This window comes from Parasteatoda tepidariorum, chromosome 7 (genome assembly GCF_982258835.1).
Source record: "Parasteatoda tepidariorum strain Cologne lab strain chromosome 7, Ptep-v5.0, whole genome shotgun sequence".
NCBI lineage: Eukaryota > Metazoa > Arthropoda > Arachnida > Araneae > Theridiidae > Parasteatoda > Parasteatoda tepidariorum.
In genome coordinates this window covers 101,219,252-101,234,951 of record NC_141761.1, presented here as the reverse complement: position 1 = coordinate 101,234,951, position 15,700 = coordinate 101,219,252, and the positions used below count along the sequence as shown (strand labels likewise).

At 30.1% G+C, this 15,700-nt stretch overlaps 1 protein-coding gene across 1 annotated transcript in view; it reads right to left on the bottom strand.

The window, feature by feature from the left end:
- LOC107445477 (uncharacterized) overlaps positions 1–12,955 on the bottom strand; it is a 156,435-nt gene extending 143,480 nt beyond the window's left edge. The window contains exon 1 of the mRNA XM_071183067.2: positions 12,682–12,955. The gene's annotated coding sequence lies outside the window, so the exon portion shown is untranslated. The remainder of the gene's footprint in view (positions 1–12,681) is intronic.
- Between the last annotated feature and the right edge of the window lie 2,745 nt (positions 12,956–15,700).

Below are 15,700 nucleotides of genomic sequence, written 5' to 3'. Positions count from 1 at the left end.
AAGTGTTGAGAAATTCATTGATGTAAAAAAAATAAAAAAAATAAACTAACCTAATGCTTCATTGTATCCTTTGCACAAATCTTAGATGATTTAATGGAAATAAAGAGTGATGAAGTTATTTTTCGAAAAAATAAACATTATTAAGCTTTCCTCTATTGCAATGTAAGTTTTGCTGATAACTTTTAGTATTTCAATCTAAAAAAGTTAAAATCAAGTGAAATAAACTATAAAAGCTGTAAATGGGAGCAAATGCAAATATTAAGAAGAATTAGGAATGAATATAAAAAAAAGTGAAAGATAAATTATACCAAGTTGTAACGAAAAGGCGCTAAAGAAGATGTGATGCAATCGTTCTGTCTATAGCACAAATATTAGCTATTTTGGCAGAAATAAAAGAGTTCTGAAACCAGTTTTGATTAAATAAATTAAAAATAAGCATTACATTTCCTTCACATTATAGTATAAGAAGAATTTCGTTTAAAAATTTTAGTATTTCAATTTTTAAAAAAAACTGAATCAATTAGAATAAAAAAGTTAAAACAATAACATAAGGAATTAAAAATTTGTAGAAATTTTTTTTAAAATAAATTATTATTTTATCTAAGCGAATTTTATCATGATACCTTAGAGCAGCTGCTCCCTAATGGTTTTCTCACTAACCCTGGGGTTCCGTCGAAGAGTTTAAGAGGTTCCGTGAATTAATACTTTTTATAACCAGCAATGAGTTTTGAAACCTCTGATTATATTTATATTCAACTATTCATTATTTATTAAATTTTTTGGTTGCCTTTATCAAAATAATTCAAGTAAAATACCAATGAAATACAATTTTTGAGAAGAAAATATAATATTTCTATTACAATACGCTGAAAAAATAATAAAAAGATTAAAATTTTATAAAATATTGCATTAGTATTTTCTATCGTGCTTTTCAAATCAAAATAAAGTAAGTAAATTCTTTAGTGATTACCTTAATGGCTCTTTTCAACGTTTATAGCAGTTCTTTTAAATTTTTATTTTATAATCGTCGTTGAACAGTCGACCCAATTTTTTGGATTTACGACAACTAATGTTCAACTCCGTAGCCTTGTCATTTTGAACCCAATCCAGAATACAAGGGAACTCCTGGATCAAGTATTGTGACAAATTTGTCTTTGTGGAACCCGCAAATGCATTACATGGAGAGGAAAACCTCCTGGTTAGCCTAACGACAAGGGGACGCTAACCCATGATCCGTCTACCACTGAGGATATTTTATGTCAGCACTGGGATCTTTACCAGCCGGATGCGGAGTTCGGATCGACCAGCTAACGCTGGGATTCGAACCCGGTTCACCTCAATGGAAACTGAACGCTCTATCCCTTGAGTTATCGCGGCTCTACGTTTCCATTTCGAAATCAACCATAACTCAGCTTATTTTATTCATTTTTCGGCTTATGTATATTCATCAAAAACAAATTCACAACTAGACTAGATATAGCACAAAACTGCAAATTTTGCCGGACGTAAGACATCATTTAGGATTCTAAATGATAAAACGATGAAACATATTCATTCCTCTAATTAAATATTTAAAAAATAGTTAAAAAATAGTTATTTTTAGGTTAAAATGATCACAATTATTGAAATAAACTTTATTTATCAGCCAGGGTTTCACCAAAAGAAGGCTGATTATTTAGGGTTCCGTAGCTGAAAATAATTGGGAACCGCTGCCTTAGAGCATGGCACAAAAACCATTTATGCTGCTAAATATACTTTTCAGCTTTGTATTTTTACTAAATGTGTGTTAATAAGAGCTATAAAATTCTGGTTTTCAAAGGAAGACCAGAATTTTTGGTAAATTATGCTACCACACGAGCGGAAAAATCGAAAAAAGAATAGCTTTAATAATGTACATTTTAATTTCATTACTGGATTTTTTTTAAAACCTGAAATTCCATTATCAAGTAAAGTAATTTTGCAAGAATTTTAATCTTCGGTTAAAATACTCAAATTTTCACATTTTCTTCTTAAACAATAGAATTTTCAAATTCACATTTTCGGTTTTCTTCTTAAATGACTGCGACAATGGCGACATGAATATTTTAAAATAGTAGAAAATCCATTGAATTAAAAATTAATCAGGAGTTTTCCATGATCTTTTGATTTATGTTTGTCAGAATAAATACTAGTATTTATATAAATAATTATTCGGAAAATGCTAGTTGACTAAAAAAAGCAGGACGCATAACATGTTAATGATATGAATATTAATTCTTTAAATAATTCTCTTCTCTAAATAATTGAAAAATGTTCGCAATAGTGCATAGCTATAAAAATAATAAAACCTATTGGTATAATATTTGAGTTTATTATTGAATTGAAAAAAAAAATCATGTATTTAATATTAAATATCATCATTTTGGCTGGGATCAATTGAAGATCCTGTAATACTAATTTATTAACAAAAAATAATGGTTATGCTTCCTTATTCAGTAATAATATAATAATTTTATTATCATTGAAAATCTTCCATCTAGCAAAAATTTGTTTTTTAATTACAATTTTATTTTTTATAATATCTTAAATCAGTTGAAAATCTTATAACATTAATTTATTAACAAGAAATAATACTTCCTTATTCAGTTTTATGAAATAATTTTATTATCATTCAAAAAGGCTGCCGTCTAGTAATATTTTTTTTCTTCTAGTCTTTATTAATGACGAGTTGAATAGGAAGAACACTGGCTCTTTGAATTAATTAATTTAATGCACAAATGCAGACGTCATGTCCGGTATTTTTATTTATTGCATTAATAAGTAAATAGTTTTTTTTAAAATCAGTTTTTTACGTGGGAGCTGAAATGGCATTCTTAAGGTTTGGTTGCTATTTACGCTACTTTTTTACGAGAAAATTTATTCAAAACGACCCGTCTAGTAACGAGTTCAAATGTGTATCATTAGTAAGTACAAACATTTAGGTTCAAACAAAAAATACTCTTTTACATAGTAAACTTATTCAAAGACTATAAATACTATTATACAGCTGATTAGGGAATAAGCATTACATTATGCTATTAAAAAACTGATTAGTGATTAAGCATTATATTATACTATTATACAAATGGTTAGTGATTAAGCATTATGTTATACTATTAAACATCTGATTAGTGAGTAAGCATTATAATATGTTGTGTTACAACTGATTAGTGAGTTAGCATTATAATATACTATTCTACAACCAATTAGTGTGTAAGCATTATCTTATACTATTATACAACTGATTAGTAAGAAAGCATTATATTAAACTATTAAACAATTTATTCGTGAGTAAGCATTATGTTAAACTATTACGCAACTAATTAGTGAGTAAGCATATTATTCTATTATACAATTGATAAGCAAATGAAAATACAACTAATTAGCTTCAAACACTAAACTTTTAAATCAGTAAATTTGCTCAAATGGTAGCTGAATACCCGATACCATCAAAAACACCCGATAAAGTACAAAAAGCATCTTTTCAATCAGCAAATTTATTCAAATGTACATCAGTAATTAGAACAACCAATGAAGTTCTAAAGGTTGCCCGGGATATAATTTTTTTTTTCTTTTACATAATTGACATAAATTGTATTGAAATGTGGCACCTATGTTCCAAACTTTCTTCGCTCTCCGACATAAATTGTTGTGATTTTGCTTTTTCCCCAATGAAATAAGTACAACATAATAGTTTTGAAATTGTTTGACATCAAATAAACAGCATTGACATGTTTTTTGGACAATAAACTCTGATATACTGTATAATATTACATAACAGTGCAATTTTTATAACATATTTGAAATAATTTGGGTAGTTCACACACCCAATGAAGCAGAAAATAATCAAGAATATAAAATGAAATGAAAACCAGTTACATCAACCAAGAATAAGGGCAAGTTCGTAAATTCGTGACTAAATGAAACTTTTATTCCTTCATAGAACCAGGGAAAATGGGATGAGAGGAAATAGACAATTTATTTCAATTATTTAATCGGAATTTTGATTCCATGTATGAAAAATAAAAGCGGAAGTTTTGCTGGAAGACTTCACGATTTTTCTTTTTCGTTGCATTGTACGTTGTTTTGTTAAAGTAGGTTGAGAAAAGAAGGTTTTAGATTAAAATGCTTTCATGTATCTCGTTATATTACTTTTTATTTTAATAAAACGATTTAGGTGCTATTACAAAGTAACCTGTTTAGAATGAGATTAAAAAGTTCGCCGTTCGTAAATCTTTTTTCCTACACCATTTAGCTAAATAGCTTTTCTTGTCTTAACAAAGTAAAACAGTTTGAGGAAATTTCAGTTCAAAGAGAATACATTCACTACATTTTTTAAATAAGTTTCTTTTCATTGCATAAGTAATTTTAATGATAGTTGTAATTGTGAAGACAAGTATCAAGGCTTGACATAAAAATGAATGTTTCGATTTCCTTATTTGGCAAAAACTTTTTAACAGTTGCCCACAGGTCTCTTAAGATATTAAATTCAGATGATACTATAGAAATTCAATTTTAATAGAATTTGTTTTAAAATTTAGCAAAAAGAATTTTTATTGCAAAATTACGAAATAATCAGCAGCATTTTGTCTATCCAATTAACCGTAAAGTTTACGGTAAAGAACATTTTCCCCCTTTACGGTTTAGAAACCGCTTACAACCTAGTAGGATTAAAAAAAACCATGAATACAAAACTACATGGATTTTTAATCATTTACAACAAGCATTTTTTCAAAACTGTTAAAAAAGAAACTTAACGGGATTTTGGAGCTAGGCTTTTGTTTAGGTAAAAGGCATTGGGGTTGAGAGCGCAGGGCACTCTAAACTCTTCATGTGTTGTAGAGAATGGAGGAAATATTATGGTGTCAACACTGGGACTTGAACCCTCTTCCTGTCAGTTATGAGATTGACAGATTAGACCTTTAGGCTATAATATGCAGAAGGCTGCAATAGTAACTAAGTAGGTTCAATAGGTGGGCCTAGTTGGTGCGATAAAATTCTGGTTGCTTAACCGTATTGGGTAAAAGCAGTTAACTTTTTTTTTAACCACAGTTAACAGTTTGAATACCATCTTATTTATGGTTATTTTTCACTGTTTTGTTTGAATATAGTTTAATAACAATGAAATAAATTGTTATCTGATTATTTTTTCGGAGAAATTTCTAACAGTGTATTAGTGGCAGGATCTAGAAAATATATATATTTTTTAAATAAAAAAAGGCTTAAATTATCAAAATAAATTAACTTCTTAATAACTGTTGAATAAAACTGTTTGTCTATTGAGCCTTTTGATGCAACTAACTTACGATATAACTTGATCAAAAAATTTCATTGGCTACAGTTTTGACATTGCCAAAACTTTTCCCACCCCAGAAACATCAGCTCATCTTGATGATCTGGAATCTTGTTTCATTCATCACATGAATGCTGATTCCCTTGCTAACGGCATTAACACTAGAAAGACGGAAACTTTGTATATACCTATATTGCCCAAAAGCAGTCTAAATGACTGGATTGTAAAAGAATAAATAATGTGTAAAGAAATTTGTTTAAAATTAATTTTTAATATTTTTCATATTATTTACAGTTATATAACAGGTTATTAGTAAATATTAACCGTAAAAAAATTATGTGTTGTACAAAATTCTAAGAAATTGTGTCATTATATACATTACTGTTTTTCTAATTTAAATTAAAAGCAGTCAAAATGACTTCCTTAGGCAATCTAGTGTTAAGATACATTTCAAATGTAAACTGCTGTTTGTAGAAAATGCAACACCATGAAGGAATCATCAGAATCAAATGAAATTCGCAGCAAATGTCAATTATAGGATATTATGCAAATTAATAAAGTTTCAGAGCCATCGCGCGTGCGTGGCGCGCGCAGCGCCCTCTGAATTGATGCTGAAAGCGTATAAATAAAGTGCTGTAGCGGGACGTTGAAAATAGTCTATGATTATTTGTTAGTGGCAAACGTTTAGTGAGACCTGAGTATGCCTCCACGACGGAAGAATAAGAAATTCAAGCAACTTACGGAGTTTGAACGAGGGAGGATAATCGGCCTTCGAGAAGGAGGATTTTCCTATCGCGCAATAGCAGCTCGTATGCAGCGGAACAGTTCCACAGTGATGCGAGTTTGGAGGCAGTGGACCGACGAGCACCGAACAACTCGAAAAACAGGCACTGGACGACAGAAGGTGACGTCAGAGCGCGATGATCGACACCTGCTCCGCATGGCGGTGAATGATCGCACAGCTTCCTCCAGGCAGCTGGCAGCACATTGGTCTATTGCTACAGGTGTACAATTGTTGGCTTCGTCAATTCGTCGTCGTCTGCTGCGCCGTGGATTGCGTGCAAGGGTGCCATTATACAGGATTCCCCTCACGGCGGATCATCGACGGCTGCGTCGGCAGTGGGCTCTTGAGCACAGAGACTGGCGAGCTGATTGGCACCAAGTTGTCTTTTCAGATGAATCACGCTTCAATTTGTGGACCCATGATGGCCGTGTTCGTGTTAGACGTTATGCCGGTCAACGCTGCCTTCCTGAGTGTATTATTGAACGACATAGTGGTCGAACACCCGGAGTTATGGTCTGGGGTGCGATTTCGTATCATGGACGATCCAATTTGATACGAATTGAGGGTAATCTCAATAGCAACAGATACGTCCGTGAAGTGCTACAGCCCGAAGTCGTTCCTTTCCTTCAAGGCATCCCTGGAGCTATCTTTCAGCAGGATAATGCACGCCCACATGTTGCGCGGACTGTTAGAGACTTCTGTTCAGCACAACGCATGCAACTTCTTCCTTGGCCTGCTTATTCGCCGGATATGTCGCCTATTGAGCACGTGTGGGATATGGTTGGTCGGCGTCTCACTCGTGATCCGCGTCCTGCAGTTTCCAAAGACGAACTTTGGTTGCGCATACAAGCGATATGGAATTCTCTTCCTCAAGCAGATATTCAACATCTGTTTGACTCCATGCCACGTCGTATAGCAGCACTTATTGCAGCGCGTGGTGGCTGCACCAAATACTGATTTCGGACGCTTAATTTGTTTCTTTTGTTTTGAAAATTTCATCATTTATTTGTATCAGTACAAGTCGTTTCTGCATTAAATTTCATTTGATTCTGATGATTCTTTCATGGTGTTGCATTTTCTACAAACAGCAGTTTATATACAGGTATATATAACAATATATTTTTTGGCTACATTTCAAATTATCTGAAAATTCAACAATTTAAGTATGGATTGAAATAAAGAGAAGGATATCTTAAAGAGACCACCTGACCGGAACATATGCTCCTGCACCCCAGAGCCCAAGGTCAAGAAAACTGAGATGGGCACAGTCGGCCTTGGCCCTCTTAATGGGCTGTCGCGCCACTGAGTTAGTTTAGTTATATCTTAAAGAAGAAATCACTGTCCGATTGTTGAAATTAGACTGACAGCATATTATTTCTAGCGCAACCTATCTAACATATGATTAGCAACAATGCATTTTACTGCTCTTAGTTTTTCCTTTTATGTCTAAAAATCCTCAAAACTAATTTAAAACACATACAAAGGGAGACGTCTTGCTCCTTTTTACACTAAAGAGTATGAAGCTTCAAAAATTCCCCCCCTATTATTAATTTTTGCTTGATTGAATAACGTTACGAAAGAATCCAAATAAAATAACTAACAGTAAAAAAACTCAAATAACTATTTAAAAGTTAATACTAATACTTATTTTATAAAAATTTAAATAATTTTACAGAAGCTAACTGCAATTAATATATAACTAAAAATTCATGTATAACACTGCATCAAAAGTATTTTAATACCAAAATTTGAGGTTGAGGTGAAGTATAAGTAACATTTGAGGTTGAGGTAAAGTATAAGTAACATTTGAGGTTGCGGAAAAGTTTAAGTAACATTTGAGGTTGAAGTTAAGTATAGATAACATTTGTAGCTGAGGTAAAATTTTAAAGTACAGAACTGTAATTATCGTACAAAATATTATAATAAATTGACGAAGTAACAATTGTTTGAAAGAATTATTGCGAATACATTATTAAATATATACTTGGTTCTTAAACGAAATGTTTTTGTAATAAATCCGTTAAATTGATTATAATGCGCATGAAAATTCGTGTTCTCTTCAAACAAACAAAAAATAAACAAATAAAACTATAACAGTGAAAAAGTAAATTTAAGAAAAATGTGACTTCAGCTAACACCCATTAGAAGAGAGAAGGCCTCAGCGCGGATCAATTTAATAGACCGACGTATTGAACATTAACTGCGTTGTGGTGAAAAAATAAGAAAGACGTCAAGTTCATTAACGTTTAGACTACTAAAGGATCAAATTTTTTGTTTATGTTTACTCGTGTTTAGACCTTTTCTCTACTAGGAGGTAACTGTAAAAAATTTTAGATAACTGTGAAAATAAAAAAAAAATAAAGAATGGTGCGATAAATAAAAAAATTTTTACTGAGAGAAAGAAACGGCTTTTCTGAAAAACAGTTAATAGAAACTAATTATTTCAAAACTAATTCAAAAATTAAGTAAAGTAAGACGACTTGCTCATTTATAGATATAAGACCCTGTAGTTGCAAAAAAATTATCATTGCCACGCTAATAGTTTCAACAAAATTACATTACACAGCACAAAAAAGAGAAAAAAATTAAAATAAATCTTCAACTTTGACATGAAATAACTCAATAACTATTATTACCCGAAATAATAACATTTTGATTCAAGGATGTTTCTTAACCTTATTCCCTATAAGTGTGCATAACTTCCTATTGTTTCATCGAATAGAATTTAGGAAGCATTATACATTAGAAGCAAACATGGAAAGCATTAAAAGGGTACATTAGAAGCGAAGTAGTTAAAAATTTCTTGAAACAACGACGGCAATTGCGGCAGTAACTTTTTGTTTTCTATTATAAAGAAATTTGTAATGGTAAAATTTGTCGACCCTCAAATTTAGTCTATCCCTTCTATAACAACAAAGCAGTGCGAAAGAGGTTATGAAACTTTTTTTAAAGCACAGCAGCCCGGAAAATTTTACAAAAAATCGCGAAATATATCAACTTTTTTTCAAGTTAAATAATTTTATAGTCTATCAGAGCTGCTGTCAATATTAGTATATCCCAGCTATAAATGGTAAAGAGTTTATAAAACATTTAAAAAAAAAAAAAAAAAAAAAAAAAAAAAAAACGGCAGTTAGGAGGATTTTTCAAAAATTCACGAAATATATAAAGTTAAAAAATTTTTGGATTAAAACTTCAGTCTACAAATGCTATAATATTTTTGGATGTTTGATTAATTTTTGAAAACAAGGATTTTAATTATATTCTAATTTACAACTATACTTTATACTTAATTCTAACAATGTTTCTGATTGTAAAGCTTTCTTCTACAAGAGAAAAATTTGTTCAACAATTCTACATTTAAGTTAATACAAAAAATGTTATTTTTTCTTTAATTGTTAACAAGAAATTTGTTACAAACTTCACAATTTTTGTTCGTAAACAAGGCAGATAAAAATTCGTGAGAAACTGATTACTTTCCTTTTCAAGGAGTTGTAAATGTAGGTTAAAAAAAAAAGGTTGTTTTCAACAACTTTTGTAACACTATAAAAGAAAAGATATAAACGCACTTTAATTTGACTATCCTATTCTCTGTACGGATTGAGATTTCAGAAGTCATTCATTACTTGTTAGATAAATTGGTTAAGCAACTATTTAATAAACTCACCATCCAACCTAGACTTTTAATTAATCATCTAGGAACTTGAAAGTATATTTATTATGTACAGATTAACGCTCCGATTATTTTAAATTCTTTTTCATTTCATTTTAACACCGGTGACATGCTATAATTAATAAACATACAAAAATGTACTTTTCAAAGTATTCAATAGAATAAATAGAATTGTATCTCCGTATCCAACTTAGAATTATGAGGGAACTGCATACACAGAAAAAACACAAAATTTGTGTTTCGACATTTAGGTAGGTTTTATAGAATTGAAACTACAGTATGCCCATTTGTGTTTTATTCATGGAACGTGTACCTGATCTTCATTTGGTTGAAATTTAATCAACTTTATATCAGTAATCAGTGCCGATCGGCCTGTGAGGGAACTGTCCTTGCATCAGAAAGGTCCTGGGTTCGAATCCCGGGCAAGGCATGGATGTTTCTTTTTCTCCCTCTCTCTGTGTTCTATGTCCTTTCTCCTTTGTGTGAGAATGTGACCCGCCCTATAAACGGGTTGTGGTTGTGTGAATGGCGTGACAGAAGTCGAATTGCTGGCCATAGACTGAAAAACAGGAACAATCGCACCCCCACTGCCTAAACAGGCATACGATTAAAAAAATTAATAATTAGTAATCAGTAAGTTGAAAGTTCATACGGTATAAATTTGTTGTAAATTTAAAAAAGTATTAAATTCAACCATGCTTCCATCCAAGTTGAACCATGTAACTTGTCATCAAGTTTAAGAAATACAATAATATGATTCCACTTAGCTCCATATTAAATTTCTACTGAGAAAAGACATATTTTCACCCTTGCAGTTGCAGTGCTCTTTTGTCGAACAAAAGGCACGTCTTGGCTTGACCAAGTGTCATTAGAAACAACAGCATAAATTTTAAGCAAATTTAAACAATATTATGGGATAACACTGACGAATATTTTTGACAGTGAACTATACATATATGTTTTAAATATTGCAGTTTTTAACAGTACGTAGGGGAATTGGCAAAGTACATATGGAATGGAAAATATTGAATCTATTGAGAAAATTAGGAAAACAAAGTGAAGGGAATTTAGATCAGAACATACCAAAAGAAAAAGAAAATGCCTGACTACAGCAGGCAGCATAAATTAGCCATAATTATAACGTCATATTTGACGTTAATACAGCTTTTTCGTGAACAAAGTAGGGCACTTAATATCCAGAAAAAATGTCACGCTTCTACAGCTTTAAAAAAAATGGCATTTTTTTCGGATTTTATTTTGGATATTGATTAAAAATTCTTAGAAATTACAAGCTTCTATTTTTATTGTTCAATTTGAAATAAAATTACAAAGTTAAATTAAAATCTTGAAATTTATTTTTTTCAAGTAAGAAATCTTTTTATTTTTGTCAAACCTAAAACGAAAAATATAAGGCATATGATTTTCATTTGACGTGGGGGAAACAATGGCAACTACAAGGTTACATGGTTTATGACAAAAATTATTTTATCTATGTTTTTAGCTTTATATCTAACAAAACAAAATCATTTGTATTTTTTCATCTACTTGGGAAACGTAATTTTTCAAGATTTTTCTTTTATTACTATCTTTTTTTAGTTTTGTGTCTGTTAGTTTTTATAAAGCAGAAAAAAGTTGAAATTTCGATTGATGATAAGTTTTGCTTGTTTCATTAATTAACTCTGCTTGTAATGGTCTGATAACTAATTAAATTTACATTGTCATACAGTATAGAGCTAGAGCAGATATTAGAGTACTCAAGCTAGTTTAAAAAGAGGTAGAAATTTCGATTCCAAAATTTACATTCAACTTAGCTAGTTAATAAAAACGCGGTAAAAGACTTGATCTTGGAAAATAATTGTATACATTTCTAGACGTACTTGTGTAGCGTGTTCTCGAAAACTTGATCAATTATATCATAAAACACATAAAATTAGATTATTTCCTTATGAGTACTTAAAAGTTTCTGGAAATTTTCGAAATAAGAGCACAACTTGCAGAAACATCGTATTGCTTGCAAGAAACTCGTGCTGTTTTTCATCAATTTATAATACATATATATATAACTGGGGGGGGGGGCTAAGTCCTTTGTTCACTGCTGTTCACCAACCCCGATTATTGCTTTACAATAATTGCCCCCGACAATTATTTCTTAGCATAAATAGTTTTTCCTGCTGAATTTAAAATTATTCACTTACATAAATTTACCGAAAAATGTTGCGTAATAAAGTGATATCATAGAATGACGTTATAATAAAGAAACGACTCTTTTAGTTTTATACTTTTAAATTAGAAGCAATTCAAAATCAAACACGTAATAAAAGCTGAGTAAAATAAGTAAAATAAATATTACATGCATTAATTTAATTTAGGATATAAAAATATTTTGCAAGAAATTAATACCTTTATCACTTTCACTAATTTTATGCTGATGACAATCAGAAAAATATGGAAATTAATGTGGAAAAACTGAATCCTATCATTTATAAAAATGAACCGACAATAATGAAAAAACGAGACATATTATATTTTTATGAGTAGTTAGATTAGTTGGAATTATTAAACTATTTTATGTGAAAAGTTCTTTTTGTGTTAAATCAAAATTACACGAAAAAAAAGTGATGCAACCACAATTGTTCTTATTTTGAGTTAATTAAATTACACTTAATATGTACAAATATGTTTCAAAATTCCTTCATTATCAGATTTTTAAAAATAGTTAGATTTTTTAGAGGTGTTAAACTGTGTTTATGTAAAAAGTTCTTTTTTACTCAAATCAAAATTACACAAAAGAAACTGACGCAGACGTAATTATTCTATTTCGAGTGAATGAAATTATGCTTAATTATTTACGTACATATTTCGTTAACAAACAAGCTTACATTATGCGAAATTATTTTAAGGAAAAAAAATACTTACTTGTGCTAAGAGAAAACCACCAAATTAACAAAAATAAAAATTATCTTTTGCAAAAACAAAACATCACGAAGTTGCCGAGGGGATATCAGGGAAGTTCAGAATTGCTGGAGCGTAACACGTCGGAGGGCCAGAAAAAGAAAAACATCAAAGAAGTTCGACACTTTGCAGGGGCCCTCAAATAGCGGGAAACTTTTTAATGACTGCTACTGTCTCGAATGTAAAAACCGCGGCGCACCTGTTCTTACGGCCAGTCCCTCTACAGGTAGGCCTTATTACTAGGTTCCATGGCCTTGACGTTTCAGAGCTAAACTTCAAAATGAGCTAAAAAATCATCTCTTTATTGGCATCACTAAAGCTCCACCTTCAAAAGAATGCTCCTTAAAATCGTTCTTTTTTTCCTTCCTTGTATATAACATTTTTCCGTTTTAATGATTTCTTTCGAAAATTTTGCTGCAGTATTCATTTGTTTCGAATTTCAGGTAGCTGCTTTTGTTTCAGGAAGAATTTTAGATGTACTTTTCCCTAATGTTGATTTATAGACAAGCACTGCAATTTATTTTTCATTAGAAATAAATCCCAATTAAATTTAAAAATCTTACACAAGACATACCATTGGTGTATATATATAAAAAAAAGTGTTTTTGTTTACAATTCAAGGGAGCTGTTTTTGATAACTAGGAAACAGTGCATGATTTATCATAAGTGCCAGAAATGAGGGAGCCTTATTAGGCCTGCGGGGCCCAGGCCTAATAAGGCTCCCTCATTTCTGGAGACCCTTTAAATGTTATAAATAATTTATTTTTGTGCTTTTCCTTGTGTATTAGAATTATGAGTAAACAAAGATTGAAATAAATAATAAGCTCGAATTCATAAGCTCAAATTTACTATTATATCGTAATTTACCTATGTTATAAACAATTTAAAACCACTCCATAATTAAACAATAGGTAACTTGTAGGTAAATTTCGTTTAAAGTAACAAACTGAGCCCCCCCGTCAGTTTTGTGCCTAAGGTCCTTAATTTCTAGATCAGGCTCTGCTGGGAATGATTTGTAGCTAGAGCTATTGCAAGTACTCTACCCCTATATCAATTTATACACCAGCTAGACGATTACATTTTTCTAAATAATTAACCACAATTAAATTTAAAAACTTTATTGTTGTACAAATGATTAATACCAAAAAGTGTTTTTGTTTTGAATTTAAGGGAGCTGTTTTTGATAATAACTGGCATAGATATTTAACTATTTCAATTAGTTTACACTTATGCTAATTTCTACACAAACTCGACAGTTAAATTTTTCTAAGAAATTAACGATAAATAAATTTGAAAACTTAGTTGTCGTGCAAAAGATTGTTACCTAAAAGTGCTTTACTTCAAAATTTCCGGTAGCTGTTTTTGATAAATACTAGGTAAGATTTATAGAGCTACTTTTCCTTTATGCTGATTTATAAGCAAACCCTATAGTTGATTTTTTATTAGAAGTAAACCACTATTAAAGTTAAAAATTTTACACATCACAAGTTGTTGTTGCATTAAATAATGCTTTTAAAAACTCATTGTATCTTTTCTATCAATAATTTATCTATCAATAACTTTTCGCTGATGGCAATTTATAAGCAATTCCTAAAGTTAATTTTTTCTTGTATAAATTTTGTACAGTTAATTTTTGCACAAAACCTTGCACAGTTAATTTTTATGTACTTTTCTTGTTATTGTTGTTCAAAAGATCGTCACCAAAAAAGTTTTTTTGTTTATCGTTTTTGATAAATGCTTGTAAAATTTATTGATCTAGTTTTCCTTATAATGTTGACTTATAGGTAAACCTTACAATTAATTTTCTTATAAGAAATAAATTGTACTTAAATTTAAAATTTTTACAATTCAGGGAACGTTGTGATATAAAAGATATAGCAACCAAAAGCTGTTTAAATTTTGAATTTGAGGTGGCTGCTTTTGATAAATTTTAGAAAAATTATGTAGATCTACTTTTACTTTGAATGTAGATAAGCAAACCCTACAAGTTATTTTTTTGTAAGAAATAAAAAATAAAATTTAAAAATTTTACAATTCAGGGATCGTTCTTTCATAAAAAATTTGTTACCAAAAATTTTTTTTGTTAAGAATTTCAGACAACTGTTATTAATAAGTACTAGAAAAATTTATAAGTCTCATTTTCCTTAATGTTGATTTACAAATAAACACTAAAATTTATTCAGGAAAAAGAATGAGATATAATTAAATTTAAGAAATTAATAAGCTGTAGATTGTTGTAACCAGAAAGTTTTCAGTTTGGACCCACATTGTTAAACAGTACTTCTAAAACAAGGTAAGATTTAAATTTTCAAAAATTTGAAAACTAATTTAAACATTTCAGTTTTCGTACACATCGTTAAACAGTACTTCAAAATTTGGCACCAATATATCGAATGTGGCACCATATATCTTCAAAATGTGAAATCATATATTGTATATATATATATATATATATATATATATATATATATATATATATATATATATATATATATATATATATATATATATATATATATATATATATATATATATGGGTGCACCATAAAAAATTGAAAACTAATTTAAACATTTCAGTTTTGGTCCACAGTGTTAAACAGCTTTCAAAATAAGGTGAGTTCTAAATTGTGTAAAAATTATAAACTAATTTAAACATTTTTGCTATTAAAGAAATTAAGACTTTCTTATTAATAAATATATTATGAAATATATTCTATTCTATTACAGAGCAACGGCCTTAAGAAGAATTGCAAGTTATTCCCCCAAATAAGTTCATAGTGTGGTTAAAATATTTTGAAAGGTGGGTTTCACGTTATGCGGTAAACACATGACGCAAGGGGTCATCCTAAAGTCCAGATCATTGCCTTTTAATTTAATGCAATACGAGGCGCCGATCGTCTGATTGCATGGTCCCCTCACAAATAATCATTATAATGGGCTCCCTGGAACATGAATGATTAATGGAGCATAAATTTAACTGTAA